At 49.4% G+C, this 20127-nt stretch overlaps 1 protein-coding gene across 3 annotated transcripts in view; it reads right to left on the minus strand.

Annotated features, from left to right (window-relative positions):
• Positions 1 to 19833, minus strand: part of AKAP1 (A-kinase anchoring protein 1) — a 37676-nt gene extending 17843 nt beyond the window's left edge. The window contains exons 1-2 of one of the 3 annotated variants that reach the window (XM_039476208.2): positions 19657 to 19833; positions 17058 to 17148 (exon numbers count right to left, since the gene is read on the minus strand). The gene's annotated coding sequence lies outside the window, so the exon portion shown is untranslated. Of the gene's footprint in view, positions 1 to 17057; positions 17149 to 18478; positions 18636 to 19656 lie in introns of those variants that run through there. The other 2 variants (XM_039476207.2, XM_010341946.3) reach the window with 2 other exon arrangements.
• Between the last annotated feature and the right edge of the window lie 294 nt (positions 19834 to 20127).

Genomic DNA, 20127 nt, shown 5'->3' on the forward strand with positions numbered 1-20127 from the left:
GCCGAGGAGCATCTATGGTGTCATGGGGTCAGTGAGGGTGTCCTAAGACCCCACACTGTGTAGTCTGGACTTTATCCTGTAGACAACAGAGAACCAGCATAGGTCTGCAAGGCATACACACCAAATGGTTTCTAGAAGGCAATTCTGGGAACAGGATGAAAAGTGTACAGAGGCCAGGTACAGTGGCTCAGTTTGTAATCCCAGAACTTTGGGAGGCCGAGGCGGGCCAATCACCTGAGGTCAGGTGATCAGCCTGGGTAACACGGAAAAGACCAGCATGGGTAACACGGTGAAACCCCATCTCTACTAAAAATACAAAAATCAGGGTGGTGGCAGACACCTGTAATCCCAGCTACTCAGGAGGCTGAAGGAGGAAAAGCACTTGAACCCGAGAGGTAGAGGTTGCAGTGAGCCAAGATTACTGCACTCCAGCCTGGGCGACAGAGCAAGACTCCATCTCAGAAGAAAAAAAGAAAAAGGCCGGGCGCGGTGGCTCAAGCCTGTAATCCCAGCACTTTGGGAGGCCGAGGCGGGTGGATCACAAGGTCGAGAGATCGAGACCAACCTGGTCAACATGGTGAAACCCCGTCTCTACTAAAAATACAAAAAATTAGCTGGGCATGGTGGCGTGTGCCTGTAATCCCAGCTACTCAGGAGGCTGAGGCAGGAGAATTGCCTGAACCCAGGAGGCGGAGGTTGCGGTGAGCCGAGATTGCGCCATCGCACTCCAGCCTGGGTAACAAGAGCGAAACTCCTCCTCAAAAAAAAAAAAAAAAAAAAAAGAAAAAGAAAAAAGAAAAAGACAAGTATATCGAGCAGAAGGAACCTAGAAACCTAAGTCAGTTAGGTCTAAACAAGGAGAAATGATAAGGGCCTAGCGAAAGGCAACAGACAGGTAAAAGGGATAGAAAACTCAATTTTTCCTCATCTGTAAGATGGGGACACAGCTCTTAATGGATGGTTGGCATAAGGATAAGCTAAGATATAGAAAGTTCTTTGCAAAGCAGGGTTAATGCTCATTGAAGGTATATGACAGGCTTATTCTGCAACACTTAAACTCAGTGCTTCCTATGCCAGCAAACTTTAAATCTCTCTGCCAACGTAATGTCTTTTTAAAACCCAAAGTCCTTTAACTGACAAGCTGCATTACACCTTATTTGGGTTTGTTTTCTTTTAGAGATAACAAATGTACATGTTTTTACAACTTATATTGGTTTAATTGACTTATGTTAATGTTTTCTGGCAGAACTAGAGCATCAATACTTTTAAAAGCTCCCTGAGGCCGGGCGCGGTGGCTCAAGCCTGTAATCCCAGCACTTTGGGAGGCCGAGGCGGGTGGATCATGAGGTCGAGAGATCGAGACCATCGTGGTGAACATGGTGAAACCCCGTCTCTACTAAAAATACAAAACATTAGCTGGGCATGGTGGCGCGTGCCTGTAATCCCAGCTACTCAGGAGGCTGAGGCAGGAGAATTGCCTGAACCCAGGAGGCGGAGGTTGCGGTGAGCCGAGATCGTGCCATTGCACTCCAGCCTGGGTAACAAGAGTGAAACTCTGTCTCAAAAAAAAAAAAAAAAAAAAAAAAAAAAAAAGCTCCCTGAGTGGTTATAATTTCCAGCCAAGGCTGGGAACCACTACTCTAGGACTCTGCTTCTGAAAGTGTGCTTCACGTACCAGAGATCCTGAATATCAACCAGGGGCCTTGCAGATACCTCAGTCTCATCTCAGACCTGCATTTTGACAAGACCCCTAGGGGATTCAGAAAGGCCTTACAGTTTGTGAAGGAATACTAGGTCGTGGCTTCTGCCCCTAAACTGATGAAGTGGAAGAGAGTGGTAGTGAGAAGGTCACCTTCATTTGAAAGTCCCTATGTCTATAAATAAACTTTCTTGCTGATATTTGAAGCAGCAGCAATTCAGAGCTAGGCAGTGGTCAGGGGTAAGACTTTCTATCAGTTCCTCAGGGAGGAAACTTAGACAATGCTACCATATTGCTTCAAATTCAAACACAGAACCTTGCTAGATTCTTTCCCTTGTATCACTTAATCCTCAACCACCTGTTTGGAATGTATTACTGTATATTTTTTTGAGACAGAGTCTCACTGTCCTTCAGGCTGGAGTACAGTGGTGCGATCTCAGCTCACGGCAACCTCCACCTCCAGGTTCAAGTGATTCTCCTGCCTCAGCCTCCAGAGTAGCTGGGTCTATAGGTGCCTGCTGCCACACCCAGCTAATTTTTGTATTTTTAGTAGACACTGGGTTTCGCCATGTTGGCCAGGCTGGAACTCCCGACCTCAGGTGATCTGCCAGCCTCCCTCCAAAATGCTGGGACAACAGACCACACGCCCAAGCAAAGATATTAACTATCTTAAAGGTTAAAACAGCTCAAGGCATACAGCCAAGGGATGGGTACCTAAATTCTCTTCCACATTAAATCTGGAACCCGTTATTCTAGAACTGTGGGGAAGAGGCATTATACTGGCCAAGAAAAGGGAAGTTTGTATTACCTTTCTGGAGAGCCTTATAATAGCTCTTAAAAGCGCATAACCACATCCTACAATTCAGAAATCTCACACTTTGCATCTTTAAATTAAAAAAACAAAAACAAAACCACAACAAAGAAAAATCCACAAAGCCAAGTGCCTGTGACCCCAGCTCCTTGAGAGGCTGAGACAGGAGGATGGGTGGAGTCCAGAAGTTTGAGACCATCCTGGGCAACATAGTGAGGCTAGTCCCTTAAAAAAAAAATTTGTTTTTAAACTTTTTTTTTTTTTTAACCATGCCTCTGCATAGGTAAAGGTGCCCACTGAGGCATTATTTGAAACAAAATTGGGATTAACATAGCAGAAGAATCACTGCTAGGATGATTGTGGAATCCATGTACATACCAATGTTACAGAAAGAAGCTGATCTCCTGTGCCGACATGGAAAACAAAAAAGTAGAGACCACGATGTGTGTGGAATGTCTAGGTTCACATAATCCCATGGAAAACCTGGGAAGGACACACAACAAGCCATTCCTTTGTAGGAGAGGGGAAGTTTCTGTACACTGATCTTGTATCCTGCAACTTGCTGAACTCACTAATTCTAACCATTTAGAATTCCTTAGTATTTCTTACCCACAGATAGAGTGTTAGTTCCTTCTTTTGAGAGGAGAGATTTTTAATTTCTTTCACAATGGTTCTCCAACTTGGCTCTACATTAGCATCATCTGGTAAGCTTTTAAAAGCCCAAGGCCAAGGCAGCACCCAGCCCCATTAAATCAGAATCTTCCAGCACCAGGGTTGTTTTGGTTTTCTTTTTAAACCCAGGTGATTACAATGTGCAGCCAAGTTCGAGAATCACTGTTCTGACGCCAGGTGTGGTGGCTCATGCCCATAATCCCAGCACTTAGGAAGGGTGGGGTTGGGGGTGGTGGGGTGGGCAGCAAATCACTTGAGGCCAGGAGTTTGAGACCAGCCAGGGCAACATGTGAAACCCTGTCTCTAAAAAAAAAGAAAAGAAAAGAAAATTAGCTGGGTGGTATAGTCCCAGCTGTGCTTCAGAGGTTGCGGCAGGAGGATCACTTAAGCCCGGGATGTGGAAGCTGCAGTGAGCTGAGATCATGCCACTGTTCTCCCTACAGAGTGAGACCCCATCCCGAAAAAAAAAAAAAAAAAAAAAAAAGAATCACTGCTCTCTAACAACCTGCACACACCCAAAAAAAGTGGTAATGATGGGAGATTTGCTTTGTTTTCAATGTCTTTCAAATAAAAGAGTAAAGATAGGGAAGTCTCTCTAAACCTATTCTGCTTTGGGGCCTACCCAATAAAATAATTTATTAAAAAAGAATAAGGACAATTTGAGACAGGAAAGAGTCTATGGGAAAGGCTGCACTGGATAGGGGAGTGTGCCCAAGGTCTGCTGTCCAGAGATCAAGTCCTACCCAACAGGGCACATGCCAGCAGGAAGTGGAGCTGAGGTCTAAACCCAGGTTTTCATCTGGTCAGTACATTTATTTGTTTGAGACAGTCTCGCTCTGTCGCCCAAACTGGAGTGTGACTCAATCTCGGCTTACAGCAACCTCCTCCTCCCAGATTCAAGTGATTCTCCCACCTCAGCCTCCTGAGTAGCTGGGATTACAGGCACACGCCACCAAGCCGTGTGTGTGTGTGTGTGTGTGTGTGTGTGTGTGTGTGTGTGTGTGTGTGTGTGTGTTTAGTAGAGATGAGGTTGCACCGTGTTGGCCAGGCTGGTCTCGAACTCCTGATCTCAAGTGATCCACTGGCCTCAGCTTCCCACAGTGCTGGGATTACAGGCGTGAGCCACTTGCCTGGCCACATCAGTAAATTTAGATTATGATTCCTTATTAACTAGACAATCCCATTTCACCCAGATTTATAGCTGTGACTCCCCTAGCAATTATCTGATCTCAGGAAAAAGATTAAATAGAATGGGGTACAGAGGAAGAAAAAGAATCCTAACAATCACCCTACTGGGGGAGAGTTCTCCTTATTTTACATATCAAGAGCCCAAGGCCACAGATTCTAATTGGCTGTCTCCCCAAAACACCAACCACCTCTCAAAATGGCTGGGAGAAGCCCCATCCCTTTAGAACTAAAAGTTGATTCCAAGGGGTCTTGCCTGTCTCCAGCAGGTAGTTGCTGGTCTCACACCACACCACCACACCCAGCCTTCAAGATCCCAGAAGGGGGCTACACTACAGCGAGCCAACACTGAAAGCACGCACTGCCTGCCCTGGCTTTGGTCCTGTACCCTGAGCTACCCATACCCAGTCCCCAGCGCCTCTGGTCACCCGGCTCCCTGTGCTTCATCTGCCCTGTTCTGGACCCTCAGAATGCACACAATCACCACCGCGAGCCACAACACGCACCCCTGTCTGCTGTTCTGTAGCTTACTGGGACACCATTACCACTAGCCCTCCCAGACCAGCTTGTCTGAGGCTCTAAGCCCTCAAACCACCATCTCTAGGGTCACCCCTACAGTCCACTGGAGCTACTGAAGAATTACTTGCCCAGGAAACATGGTTTCTACTATTTCCAAGTCAAGGAAGGCCTCCTAGAAGGCACTGAATACTTCCATCCTGAAGCCATGTCATCCAACCCACAGAACCCAGAACGTCCCACCTCAATTCCCAGTGCCTATCACTTCCCAGCCTCCACCCACCCCACTCAGAGACCCAAGGCTGAGCAATCAGGAACCAGGTGTCACTGCTTCTATGCAGGGAAGGGCTCAAGATGAATCCCTTCTCTACACCATTGCTTCCAGGAACAGGAACTACCCAGCTTGAGGCGCTCCACCAGCCCTTGAGAACACAGATTACAAGATCCCCAAAGAGCAGAGTGGAAGACATATTTTTTTCCTTGCTACCAGGGAATTGTGCTTAGAGATATGAACCATCCTCCAACAAGAACAGAGCCAAGAGCGCTTGGGATCAGCAGGCCTTGGCTGGGTCTCACAAAGCGTGCCCATTGCCAGGAGACACCTCACAAACACCCCTCCACCAGCCCTCACTTTCCACTAGTCAAGAAATCAGCTAGCCCCTCACTCCCTCACCTCTGAGCCAATACTGCCTCAATCAAATAGACTTCTTGGGAATTGGTAAGATGCCATTTTGTCCAATTTAAGTGGTCCGATAGGCCTATGAGAGGTGGTATAAAATGCATCAGCTGGCTGGGCACAGTGGCTCATGCCTGTAATCCCAGCACTTCGGGAGGCCAAGACGGGCGGATCATGAGGTCAGGAGTTTGAGATCAGCCTGGCTAACGTGGAAGAATACCGTCTCTACTAAAAAATACAAAAATTAGCCGGGTGTGGTGGCGCGTGCCTTGTAGTCCCAGCTACTCAAGAGGCTAAGGCAGGAGAATTGCTTGCACCTGGGAGGTGGAGGCTGCAATGAGCTGAGATGGCACCACTGCACTCCTGCCTGGGCAACAGAGCAAGACTCTGTCTCATTAAAAAAAAAAAAAAAAAGGCGCCGGGCGCGGTGGCTCAAGCCTGTAATCCCAGCACTTTGGGAGGCCAAGGCGGGTGGATCACGAGGTCAAGAGATCGAGACCATCCTGGTCAACATGGTGAAACACCGTCTCTACTAAAAATACAAAAAATTAGCTGGGCATGGTGGCGCGTGCCTGTAATCCTAGCTATTCAGGAGGCTGAGGTAGGAGAATTGCCTGAACCCAGGAGGCGGAGGTTGCGGTGAGCTGAGATCGCGCCATTGCACTCCAGCCTGGGTAACGAGTGAAACTCTGTCTCAAAAAAAAAAAAAAAAGGCATCAGCCTTTCCTGAATGCCCAGATACTGCCACCTTCTCACACAGACACACACTCCTTCAGCCTTAAAAGGCTTTTCTACTATCTTCCTTCCTTTTTTGGGCCAGACTATTGTTTTCAGTTGCTCTCTTTGCCCTGGGGTGTTGTTTTTTTTTTTAAACCTGAACTTCTCAGGGTTTAAGTGGTATCACAGTAGTCCCCAAAGCCTTCATACTCACAAGCTAATCAAAGGCTGGCTTCTCCCCAAACCCAGGACTAAGAGCAGATCTGTCTGCAGTCAAAGAAAAGCCTCCCAGAAGGATGCTGCAGAGCCCTGCCCTAGGGTTGGTGGGGAGGACACGCTGTCATTTTGAATCTGTTGGAATTAAATAGCTGCCTGCTTATTTTTAGCAGGTCCATTTGCCTGGGAATAGATGCACACTGGCTAGTTGCCAAGTGGACACACAGAGCTGAGGGCAGGCACGTGCTACAGCCACAGGCCTCAGCATTCATCTGCTCACTCCAGGTTCCAAAAGGATCTCTTCTTTCTCCAGGGAGGTACCTGCAGGTTCTCAAGAACGGCCCTCAGAAAAGTAATGGCCTCACTCTCAACTCAGCTGACAAACCTGGTAACTGTAAGCTAGAGTCTTCTGCTAAAGAAAAAAACAAATCCCTGGCAATGATACAAAGAATGTTGGTCCCAGTGACTAAGCCAATTTGGCTGCAGTTTCTGCAAAAAAGAGCTGCATGTAACTGATGGGAAAGTCCATGATAAAAACAACATCTTAGGAGCCAAGTGCCCAACAAGCCCAGTTTGGGCCTGGTCAGTGATGCCACATCCACTTTGTGTTCTGAATGAACATTTACATGGGAATTTGAACATTTCTTCCATTATTCCAGTGTTCGAACTGCCAAGACTGTCCGCAGGTGTTCACCAATAGGAAGGGGTCTGCTCAAGACATTGCACCCTCCAGAGTGCCTAGCTCATTAAGTTCCTGCTGAGGGACTCTTTCCCTTGAAGGGGTCTTCCAAGGGCAGGGAATCAGAACCTAAAGCCCAGCACTTTGACCACTGCATTCAGAGAAGGACAGCAGGCTATGGCTGGGCAGAGGCATACTCCCTTCCATGGGAGTTTGGTGGAGGAAAATCACAAACCTGGAGTTCTCTGCAAGATTCCAAGAGTGCCTCTTCGCTTGTATCAGATGCATTTACCTATTTCCTCATCAGGTCAGTCATTCATCTTGTTCATACATTTAAATATGTTTAAATTGCTACAAGCAGCAGATTCTGATCACCAGAAGCTCACGATTCTGATGGAAGAATCAATCTCTCACACTCACTCACACACCCCTGTACCACAAGCAGCCACACTGAACAGTGGGCAAAGGGAGCCCAGGAAGGCTTTCTCAAGAGGGCCAGGATTTCTTTAGGCCGCAATGGGTGGGGAGGGGGCAAGGACAATAATTGAGGTTTTAAAACCTTTGCGCGTGGGAGGGAACAGTGAGTCCCAGAGTAAAACAGGAACAAATCCTAGGAGCTGAAGTGCTGCTGGGCCAGACAAAAAGAGTCTGACCTTTGCCACAGGAGCCATAGCTGTGGCATGGTCAAAGTAGAGCAGGTCACAAGAGGCAAAGGTCTGGGTGACCCTCAAGGGTGACTGCTATCCAATATTGGCAGCCACTTAGTCATGGGAAGTTACTGAATACTTGAAATGTGACCAGTGTGACTAGGGCACTGAATTTTACTATACGTTATTTTAACTTGAACTCTCCACCTGCAGCTGGCAGTTACCTACTGGACAACTCAGCTCTACAGGGTGTTCCCAGAAGACCTCAACGAACAGGAGGGGTGGATAAATGCTGCAGCGGCCAACACCTACCTTGCTCGGTAGTGCTCGGTTCTGCCAAGGGTGGGGGCGATGGTAGGCATGGGCTGTGTACCCTCAGCAGCATGGCTGGGCCAGGAATCAGAGTGCTGGAGCCATGCCTCAGGTGTTGGTCCCAGTCTAGCCCCAGTGCTCAGACTGTTACCTTCATCCTCAGGGGCCTGTGTAAGTCACAGTAAGCTGTGACTTCATGTAGGTACCCTAGAGATTCCAAATTAGCTCACAGTGGGGGCTGTAAGGTCCTGTCCAGGACTGTCCCCCACCCTCCATTGTGATGGCCCTCAGAGCAGCCAGGGGAGCCAGAGCAGCCGACCAGCACCTTTTGGGGGTGCTTCTACCCTTCCATGTAGAGCAGCTGTCAGGAACTCATGGGACACTTTCCCAGCCCGATTCACAGAAGGCAGGCCAGAAGCTTAACCCAGTAGTGTCTGAGTACCTGGCTTGGTGAAGCCTTCTCTAGCCAAAATAGAAACCCTGAATCCACTGAGAGGAGCTCCAGGTAAGACAAGCCAGAGCCAGAAATCCCATCTCTGAATATGGCCTCAAATTAAGAGCTACTCCAGTCCAACTAAAAGTTAAACTAACTCCTGATCTGGAAAACTTAGAACATAAGGGTGAACTGCCCAGCCTCCTTCCTGCTCTGCTGGCTAAACCCACAGGAGGGCCAAGTCACATGCCTCTTTACATGAAGGAAAAATCATCAGCACCTCCTACAAAGGTCTTTCCAATCACTTCATATGGGGGATAAGGGTGTGGATTTTAAAACCTTGAAGATTATGTCACACCCACCTTGCCCCTCACCTCTGGCCTCAACAACCATCTTGCTTTACAAGTGAATTCCGACAGGTTTTAAAGATGGTCACAACGCAGGTGCCAGGAATGCCTTCCTGGGTACATGGAGTTCCTGCTCACGACCACAGAAGACATTGCACAGGACTGCCCAAAAGGTATGAAATGGCAATCTGACAACAAGCTTACTTAAAAGCCAAGAAAGAAATCAGAAAAGATGCCGGTGTGCAGCAGAAGACCCTTCACACCACCACCACACATGGGCAAAAGAGGTAAGACCCTGATCTTCCTAATGGCAGACAGTGAAATACAACTGCCCCAGAAATCACATAAAAGCATAGAAGGTAATTTCTATTCAACAAATAATTACTGGCACTTACAGGGAAAGGCATTGACCTCAAGGCACTTTCAGGCTGGGCAGGGAGTGGGGAAGATGGGTTGTGGGGAGCCCAAACAGGCCAGCATGGTAGCTCACGCCTGTAATCCCCAACACTTCGTGAGGACTGCTTGAGGCCAGGAGCTCAAGACCAGCCTAGGCAATATAGTGAGACCTTGTCTCTACAAAAAAATTTTTTTAAAAAATTAGCCAGGCATAGTGGCACACATTTGTAGTCTTAACTACTCAGGAGGCTGAGGTGGGAGAATCGCTTGAACCCAAGAGTTTGAGGTTGCAGTGAGCTGAGATTGTACCACTGCACTCCAGCCTGGGTGACAGAGTGAGACCTTGTCACCAGGTCTCACTTTTCTCCAGTGGTCTTGTTACTGCCACTCTCTGCTACTGACCAACTGAAAGTTTTGTTCATAGGACAGAAGCGTCCTGTTAAAGGTGAAGGAGGAACAGAAAATGGGGTACCAGTGTCCTCAAATTAGAATGTTCTAATATCTTGTGGCAGGAATGAGAGGACTTAGTCTGAATGCTAGCATTATGGGAGCCCAGGAGAGTTGGGATGCCCCATTCAATATATAGACTCATTCAAGACCCATCTTCAGCCAGGGATGATGGCTCACACCTGTAATCCCAACACTTTGGGAAGTGGGAGGATTACTTGAGCCCAGGAGTTCAAGACTAGCCTGGCAACATGGTGAGACCTCATGTCTAACAAAAAAAAAAAAAAATTAAAAGAATTAGGCCAGGTGCAGTGGCTCATACCTGTAATCCCAGCACTTTGGAGGGCTGAGGCAGGCAGATCACCTGAGGTAAGGAGTTTGAGACCAGCCTGACCAACATGGAGAAACCCCATCTCTACTAAAAATACAAAATTAGCTGGGCATAGTGGTGCATGACTGTAATCCCAGCTACTCGGGAGGCTGAGACAGGAGAATCACTTGAACCTGGCAGAGATTGCTGTGAGCAGAGATCACACCACTGCACTACAGCCTGGGAAATGAAAGCGAAACTCTGTCTCAAAAAAACAAAAAAATTAGTCTGGCATAGTAGCACATGCCTCTTGTCCCAGCTACTCAGCAGGCTGAGGTGGGAGGATCCTTTGAGCCCAAGAAATCGAGGCTGCAGTGAGCTATGATGGCATCACTGCACTCCAGCCTGGGAGACAGAATAAGACCTGTCCAGGGGGAGAAAGAAAAAAAAAAAAAAAAAAAAAAGGACCCATTTTCACCACTACCTGGTACCCAAGTCCAGATCCCCACATTTATAACTTCTCCGAAAAGTGAAGCCAGCCCTTCTGCTGGCCTGGTCTGGCAGGAGGGCTCCACAGGCCTAGCTGTCCGCTGACTTCAGCCACACAGGCCCAATCCATGTCTTCAAAGGTGCCTGTCCCAAGACAAGGGACTAAACCAAGAAAGGAAGGGCACTGGATCCAGACAAGAGACCAGAGAAGGGGGGAGGGAATTCCAAGGGGAACCAGAGCCAAGGAAAAGGAATGCATCCAAGAGCAACGTGGAACTGTTGTGAGTACTCAGTATGTGGAGCCACAGGGAGAGCCGCTTTCTGCCAATGACAGGCGTTCTATAGCAGCGGTGGATGGAGGCTGGGGGAGTCGGGGAACTGGTGAGAGACACTGAAAATTAAGCAAAAGAAACTAAGGAAATCAGGAGAAAAGCGGGGAAGACAGGAAATATGGGAAACAAAAAACCTTGCAGCCATAAACAAGGTTTGTATTATAATAATGTATATTCTGAATAGCAACTTGACCAAAACTTGGGCTATCTCTCCACTGGGATGGTGAGGGAAGAAAAAAGCATAGGAACAAGCTAAGTCCTATCTCCCACAGCAGAAAAATCAGAACTAATCCTTAAGAAGAAAGAAAAAGACTACTACTGGCAAAGGGAAAGGTGCATGGCAGTGGGGACAGCTGGAAGAACTGAAAGCAGCTGTCTACGGAAGCTGGTGGGGGTGGAGGGCAGCGGGCAAAGGACTGCACTTTCAAGCCTTGTACACAGTCAAAAGCCAACTCTTTCTACAAGTAATGTTTTGAAAGAAAACACATTATAAAGCTACATACAAGTAGCAACGTGTGCTCTATTACCACGCAGCTTAGCCATCCTACATTTGCATTAGTTTCAGTTCATCTATGTACAAACTTGCAATGCTTTATTTTCCCATAATAAGCAATGCCAATTTTGTTTCAGAGACCCCCAACTGCCCAGCTGACATAATAGTAATATCAAAAGGAGAGCATGCTTTACTGATAGACCCCTCTGGAAGCAAGGCACTGACCGAGGGCTAGCCAGCATCAATTCAGATGGCTGGACCTCTCAGGGCTAGTCATTTAACAAAGAGTTTAACACGCACTGTGAGCCAAGTTCACTGGGAAAGCTCACAAGGGAAAGAGAGCCCTCGGGAAGCAAAGGTGGAAGGAAGGGTAGTGAGTCAAATGATAGGTAAGACACTGCAAAGAAGATTCAGCAACTTAAATGTAAAGACTACAGCCTCTCTCAACTGATTGAGCCCTAAGGCAGCCCTTGCACGAGGTGAATTACCAATATCCCTGTGCATGTAGCAGGGTACCAGCTGAGAAGGCTAAGGAACGTTCACTCAGTCCTTTTCTGTGTGCTGTGGTTGAGATGAGAAAAGCTGGATGGAGCACTCGGGAAGGGAAGCTGCAGACAGAATGGGGAGGGAATGCCTCTTGGAAGAGGTGGCATCAGAACTGGAACACTCGAGAGCTGTGCCAAGATCTGGGGGGAGGCAGGAGGAGAGGGGGAAGAAAGTTCCAGGCAGGAAGAACAAGTGCCAAAGTCCTAAGGCAGGAACAAACTTGGCTGACTCAAGAGGTAGCAAGAGGGGAGGTGAAGATGAGGTCGGAGCATGGCTCTCAGAGAAAGGACTCTCCAACATTACTGCGCAGAAGGCCAGTCGGACTCGCAAGAACCCCACGGGATGCAGTCCACCAAACCTTCTCCAGAGGGGAAACTCCTGTGCCTGAAGAGCCAAGGGGCTTTAGTTTTTTAATTAACAAGGAGAAGCTGCTTCCAGACTTGATTCCTGAAACAGGATGCCTCTAGGGCTGGTAGCATGACAGGTACATTGTGTAGGTGAACAGCGGTTTGCTTTTACCTTCAAGTTCTCAGTGAATACACTTGCCAGGAGGCCTGCGGCCACACCACACATTAGCCTTAGAGAACCACCACTAAGGGTAAGGGGTAGTAAGCCCCCCTTACTCCCAGGCTCCCTCAGAGGAACCTGTTCCAATAACGCAGTCCAGCCCCAGGAGGCAGACACACACAGCCTACGTAAACCCTTGCCACTTCTTTGAATCAGACATTGCCAAAACAATCTTGCTCTCCAGCCAACATAAACCATAGGCAACAGAGGGCCTTATATGGCTTGAAGTTTTCTTAATCAGAAACAGATAGATGGGCTGGAGTAGCAGCTCCAAGTTAGAGGGAAGGAGGAACTGAAAAGGAGAGAGAAAGGGTGGCCTGGGGAATCAGCAAGCTTGCTCGTCAAACTGCTTGTTCATCCCTCTTCAGCTTCTACGGCATACCAGCAAAGAATTCTGACCAGGGCTCTGCAGCATGCCTCCTTTCATGTTTGCAATTTGGGTTAAGCCAGAGGACACCAGGAACCAGACTGCCCACCAATCCACATTATTAGAGAGTTTTAGTGTCCATGTAGTGGCCAGCCTTGAGGCTGGGCAACTTCACATGAAAATGGAGTTACGGGCCAGGCACAGCGGCTCACACCTATAATCTCGGCACTTTGGGAGGCCAACATGGAATGATGGCTTGAGCCCAGGAGTCTTCAGATTGATCTGGGCAAGCTGGTGAGACCCCATCTCTACAAAAAAAATTTTTTTTAATTAGACAGGTATGATGATGGACGCTTATAGTCCCAGCTACTGAGGAGGCTGAGGCAACAGCCAATGAGCATGATGATTGTGTCACTGTACTCTAGTCTGGGTGACAAAGTAAGACCTCACCTCTAAAAAATTAAATAAATTTTTTTTTAATGAGGTTATGTGGTTTCCTGAGAAACTGGCTGCTGGGGCAACAAGGGGTCCTCACTCTCCGGGCAGCAGTCCTGACCCCTAGGCTCCCTGGGCTGCCTCAGTCACATGCCTGCCTGCACCAGGAGGCATGCTGGGCCCCTGCCACAGTTCCAGAATAGAAAAGGCAGCCCTGGAGACCTCTTAAGCAACCACCCCCTCCACACACCCCTTGGCAGCTTCTAGGGTGGCTTTATTCTCCTCTCTCCTGACAAGGCAGTGGCAACAGAGACAGCAGCAGCAGCTTTGGCACCAGAACCTGTCCCGTACACTGCAGCCACATGCACTTGGCGCTCCTAAAGGATGCCACCTGCCAAAAATAGCACCAGCACATGCTTGGCCAGGTGAGCCACACCAAAGTCAAAGGACAAAGCAGGGAGGTTATTTGCAGCATGGTCTTTTCTCCCAGAGACAGCTCAAGGCACAGCTGAGTGTGAGTCTGCCTGCAAGGCAGTTCAGGAAAGTGAGAATCACTCCTGCTCCTTTTTCTTGGGAGGGACAGAAGGGGGGGTGATGCAATAAGGAGATGTACAGAAGACAGAACTGTCCCCTTGAGATCTGTCGCCAACCCAACCTCGCAAAGGCACACTCACGCAGGGCCAGAAGGGCTGGGGGCTGGACTGTGATTGAACTGATCTTACTGCCTTCTCTAACCAGGAGGCCAGTTACTGCCAGGTGACAGCCTTTGAAGGGCCAGGGGATGGTCCTGTGACCTCCAAGTGAGGTCTGACAGGTATCTGGAAATTAGACTTCAGGGCTGTCATTTTCAACCAGCTCAGTTTTCAGAGCAGTTTCCCTGAGCCCTCAGGCAGAGCTTTTTTTATTCATAGTCAGTACTTGTGCATTTCAAAAGCACCTGATGGTTGCATAATTCTGATGATAAAATATGGCTTTGGAGAGACAAGAGAGTTAAAGAGTAGGATCCTGTACTTCAGTTTTCCATACAATGAAGATGTCCTGTGATATGGAATAAGAATACCTCCCTCACAGAGTTGTACCGTGGCTAAATGACTGAAAACACTTAATAGTCAGACTCCTAGGTGGGAAAAATGGTTTTAATCTTTTTAAAACCCAGTTTAGTTTCCTGAATGAGGATGGAATGATAAAGGAGCAGGAAGTAAGCCACAGCCAATGAGCAAGGGGGGCAGGAAGGGACAGAAGAGGAGGGAGGAGCAGCCCCTGACTCAGGTCCAAAGCCAGTCCAGCCCTCGCTGCGTCCTGGGACCAACTTCCCCTGCTTGGGTCCTGTTTCTTCATCCACAAACTAGATCACCGTACTAACCTCATAGGGCTGAGAATAAAAATGACACAGAAAAAAAAAAAAGCCACTAATATGCCAGTAGGTGCTCATCAATAGTGTCTTTTATGCTCTCCAGCTCCAAGAAAAGAGATCTCACATTACAGCAGGGTTCAAACAAAGCACACCCAGGACTAGAAGAGGGGCATCTGGAAATGAAGAGCCCGCCACCCCTGCTGCAACAGAACACAACAGCGCCGAACTGTGGCCTCACTCTCCCCCAACGCCTTCTGTGAAGAATGTCCCCTAACACTTAGGTAGACTGGAAAGGGCAGAACGAAAACACAACCTGGTTTAAGAGAAGGGCCACACTGAGATCTGTAGAAAGTCATCATGGGGGTAAAGGACCAAGTAACAACATTTGACATCTGACATTTGGAGACCATGGACAAACCAGCAAGGATCTTTACAATAATAAACAGGCTCTCAAACCAAAAGGGCTTTCTAAGGGCTTAGCATCCGGCCCTTTGCTCCACACTCCTATCCCCGGGTCCTTTCTGAGGATCCTCTCTCAGACTGATAAGTCCACACCCAACTGGTAGAGCAGAACTCACTTGTAGTATGCCATGGAGACAATCAGCAGATCATCTGTCACCAAGCTGTTGGGTTTATGGACTCTGGAAGACTAAGCTCAAACATTTTATGCTTTCGAGATTTACAAGTTTAGGCAATTAAGTTTTACAGTTGGAGAAAAAAAGCTTTCTAGGCCAGCGCTGTCCAATCAAAACTTTCCTCAATTCTGGAAAATGTTCTTGACCTGCACTGACCAGGATGGCGGCCACTAGCTACATGACGACACTGAGAACCTTAAAATGTGCTAATGTCACTGAGAAACTTTTTTTTTTTTTAATGCTTTCAAAAGTTTAGTCACACAGCTAGTAGATAAGGCAGCTCTATAGACAAAAGACAGCTCTAAACTCCCCCTACCCATGACAGATTTAGGCAAATAGAACTGTCTTTAAAAATAAAAAATATTTAGAACAGTAGCACCTGAGAGCTAAGAACTTGAGATGAATAGTGATTTTTTTTTTCTTCAGTTAGATGTACTACCCACTGAGCTGTGCTTCCCAGCCCAAACACCTCACTTCAGTCGCCCGGGGCACGTTTGGTCTAACTCCAAGGCTCCCTGGACAACAATCTGAATACTGATAATTTTGACCAACCCTCTTTTAGCCACTGAATAAACCAAGACCTGGAAGGCCAACTAGCCTGCCTAGAATCACAGGCAGGCTTCAGCTCTGAGAGCTGTGCCAAGTCCCAGGCTCTTGTCAGCTAAGCCCAGCAGTGAAAAGCCTCATCATCAGTCCTGAGTTATACATACTTTTACTTCCAGAACTCACCTCGGGGCCCTTCTTTGCTCCCAAGTGCAACTGGACCTTAGTGACACATGGCTCAGTGAACACAGGCAGCCAGCAAGCATTACAGGAGAGCGAACAGAACGTTTACCACTGACTCTTGCAAACTATCAACCCAAGATGAAAACAGCCAACCAGATGGCGAAGACCCGGATAGAATGTGGACAGGGCTGCACCATTTAGTAAAAGAAAAAGTTAAGGCAAAGGACACCTTGAAAGCTATTTATTGCTGGAAAGCCAGTTCTCAGAATGCTGAATGATGACACACACAATGTTAACAATTTACTTGGAAAGCAGCAGAAAGATTAGGAGGAAAAGCCCATGGATTTAAGGATATTCCTTGGTTCTTCTCACAAAAGCCATCCAGAGGACCTAGTTTTCAGTCCACACCCATACTTCCTAGTTCCTTTACCCCTCAATTTGAATTGTGTGACAGCCACTGAAACAATCTGGAATGACCTCCAGCTTTACCCTCACTGCACTCAGAAGTGTGAGGATTAAAGGATTAGGGAAGCCTTTGCTCAGAACTCACCTAGCACAGTTAACTATCGAGAAAGAGGCATCCTCTGAACTTTAGTTCCATGTCCCCCACTACCTGTTTCTCCAGCCAGACTCTGTCCTACTCCAAACACGCTCATTGATGTTTTTCACAGCCCAAGCTTAAAATTAGGTACCAAGGCCAGCAGCTTCCTTCAGTAGGATGCCTCATAGAATCATTAACGTGAAATGATCATAAAACCGAAAACTCCTGAGGTATCACACCAGGAAGGAACATGGAAGAAACAGAACTTGACCTAAGAAGCAAGATTTAGGACTAAAATACACCCCTCACCATAAAGATGAGCAACTCTCAAACAGTATGAGATTATTTCAATGGGACACGACACCCACAGCATCCACTACCACCCCATAGTGGAGGAAAACGCCTGAGAATGACAAGCTGAAGGTATTAACTCCTACCCGAAATGACCGACTTCCCCACAAAAGGAAAACAGACCAAGCTACAGAGAGGCCCAAGCATTGTAGACTCACAGGTAAGATGAGGAAGGAGTGACCTGGGGGAACTCCAGGGCCAGCTCTCCAGGGCCAGCTCTCCAGGACAAGCTGCCTGCTCTTCAAAGCTCTGAAATGCACACACAATCAAGTCATGTTGCAGGCTAGGACCAGGAGGCTAGCCGGTAAAGCTTAGGGAAACCAATTTGTTTTGCCCCCCAAACAAGTTTCTGGGTCAGAGACTGGGGAGAGGGATGCTTTTAATAGAATTCAAGTCACTCAAGTAATTCAAGAAAAACAAAGTCAGACTCAGGGCTTGTTTAGGAAGGAGAGGGGAAGAGCAATGCTTAAGCACCTATTGCAGTCCCCATTATCACAAATACGATCTCCATTTGTCTTTAGGACAGGAAAAGGGAACACTATAGAAGCTAACACCAGCCGTCCCCCAAAATATGGCTGCAACCCAGCCTATGTCCAAAGCCCAAGAATAATTTGGATTACCAGGTAGCAAGATAAATTGTTTTTAAATATTGATGTTCAGCAACTTTACACTGGAGACATATCGACTTCATCACCTGAGCAGTGACTTGATATTTATATGATTCCTCTATTACAACAGACACCTCCACTGTCACCTGCAGTGGCCAAGTGAGAATGCATTTCCTAGAAACAGCTGGGAGACGGGCGAGATACTCCTACAAGGAACTCCACCTAGACGCAGATCCATCAGGCCTGTCTCACTCACTGGCTAGGATCTGTTACCTGCAATTTCTGGGCCAGCATCTAAAAACAGGCCCAAAGACAGAGCCTATTAATCCAGTAATGGACTCCGGCTTTAGTGATTTGCATACCTGTAGGATCCTCCTCTAACCTAAGGCCATATTTCAAAGAGAATACACCCAGGAATTGTGTAGAACCTACAAACTAGTTAGAGGTTGAAGAGGAAAGGTTCAACACGTCAAAAAGCTCCCGTCAAAAGGCTCCCAAAACATTACTTCACGTGCTTCCAGTGCTCAGGGTCTTAAATAATCATCAGGTGAAGCACTTTAATGCCAAGAACAGAGGAATCATATAAACGATCAAGTCAGGCTGCCCTCTTCATTTCAAAGATGTTCTGTACCTTTAAGAGCCAAGTGGATGGGTGGTGCTAAGAGTCCAAGCTTTGCTTTCTAAATAAAGAGTTAAAAAAAAAAAAAAAAAAGGTACTAATTTGGGAAGGACTTAGCAGTTACATGAGCATGTAAGGTTACTAGCTGCCAGAATTAATAGCTTTTTGTGAACGGTGTTCCTTGATCAGTAACTAACAGATACTGTTGCACCAGGTCCAGGAGCCTAGATTTCACTGGAGACAAATTTAAACATTAAGTAACCCGCACTACAGTAGGGGAAAGATACCAGTTTAACCTCACTAATTGCCCTGCGCATACACCCTACCCAGCTTGAGAGGCCTCGACTCGCACCTGGAGCGAAGTCCACCGGGTTTGTGTTAACGGCAGGAAGGCGCAGCCACCCTGGACATCCTCCAGGAGAGGGAAGATCCCAAAACGCCCAGGGCTCCCATGCCGTTCCAAGTCGCCTCAGCACCGCCCACCACGATCAGCACCTTCCTTCTTCCATGCCTCCCAGGAGGGAAACGGGAAGAACCTTCAGCAAGGGCACAAAAGAGTTGAACGCCAGAAATCCCGCGTTCGAGGCGTCCAGCCACTGACTCTGCCAGCCCACGGTAACCCCGAAACGAACATAGTCCCTCCAGATCATGGACCGGGACACTGGGCCGCAGGCGGGGCCGAACACGTGACACTTGCCGCCCCCCGGCGTGAGGTCGGTGGACACCCGGGGCTGGACGGCCTCCGCCCCTCCGGACACGCCTGTGGGGGCTACGAATGCGAATTCCCCCGAGGCACCCCTGGGCCTCCGACCTCCAGACCCCAACTCGGTTCGAACGGTTCCTTCGCCCGGAACACGGCTGGATCACAACCAGCGGTGTCCCGGCCCATATTCCCGGTTCCCGTGTCTCCCCGCACGGAACTCTCAGGGGCTGCGCCGCCGGCTCCGGTCGCCTCTGTCGTCGGCCTGGGCGGGGCGCAGCCCGGCGCGACCCGAGGGTGAGAAGTTGGGTGAGGCTCCAGAAGTGAAGGGGCAGCAGCGGGCTCAGACTGTGTCCACACGACCTTTGAAAAGTAAACGCCCGCGGGGCTGGGCGACCTTGGGTGGGACGCGCTCGGGTCCGCCTCGCAGGCGGGTGTGCGCGCTCCGGTAAAGTTGAGCCGCAGAAAGGCGCCCCGGGCGTCGCGCCCTCGCCCCCCGCCCCAGAAGGCAGTGACGCGCGTGGGGTGGACGGCGCGGCCGCAGAGCGCCGCCCAGAGCGGCGCACACGCGATCTGACAGGAGCCCGCGGGCAGACAGCGGCGGGGGATGGGGAGACGGGGCGCAGGCGAGGGAGGGAAAGACGGGCCTGCCTGACAGCTCGCGGCGGCCGGGAGCCCCCAGGACACCTCGGCGTCCGGAGCGTCCCGCCCCTGGTGTACCTAGAACGCGCGTCGCACCCTGCACCTGCACCCCAAGCTTCCCATCGCCCAGACCGCGCCGCCTTCGGGGCTCCGACAGGGGGTCCCCTGCAAAGCCGCACACCACCTACCAGCTCTCGGCGACTGTCGGGGTGCGGGGTCCGGAGTCCGCGCGCCGCCGCCGGCCCCCGGCTGTACCCCGCGGCCCGGCCCGCAGCGCCAGGCTTCCGCAGCTCCCCCACGTGCTCGCCCAGGCCGGTGGAACACAGAGACATTAAATACTGAGGACGCGCGGCGACGTGCCCGCGGCGCGACGCAGGCCCCGCCCCTCGCCCTCGTGCCCCCGCGCCCCCGAGCCCGCCCCGCTCACCTGCGCGTGCGCGCCGCCGGCCTCTCCCGGCAGCGCCTCCGCCGCGCCTCTCCCAGCTGCGCCAGAGGGGGCGCGGTCTAAAGTGCTCGGCGAACATCCCGCCACCGCCCCGAGCCGGGGGGTCTGCTCGCGCTCTCGCGAGAGGAGCCATCATCTCGTCGATACCCGGGAGAGGGGCTGGGTGGGAAGGTCCAGAACTTGGAGGACCCTCGATCCCCTGCTTCGCAAGCCT

Source organism: Saimiri boliviensis, chromosome 17 (genome assembly GCF_048565385.1).
Source record: "Saimiri boliviensis isolate mSaiBol1 chromosome 17, mSaiBol1.pri, whole genome shotgun sequence".
Classification (NCBI taxonomy): Eukaryota; Metazoa; Chordata; class Mammalia; order Primates; family Cebidae; genus Saimiri; species Saimiri boliviensis.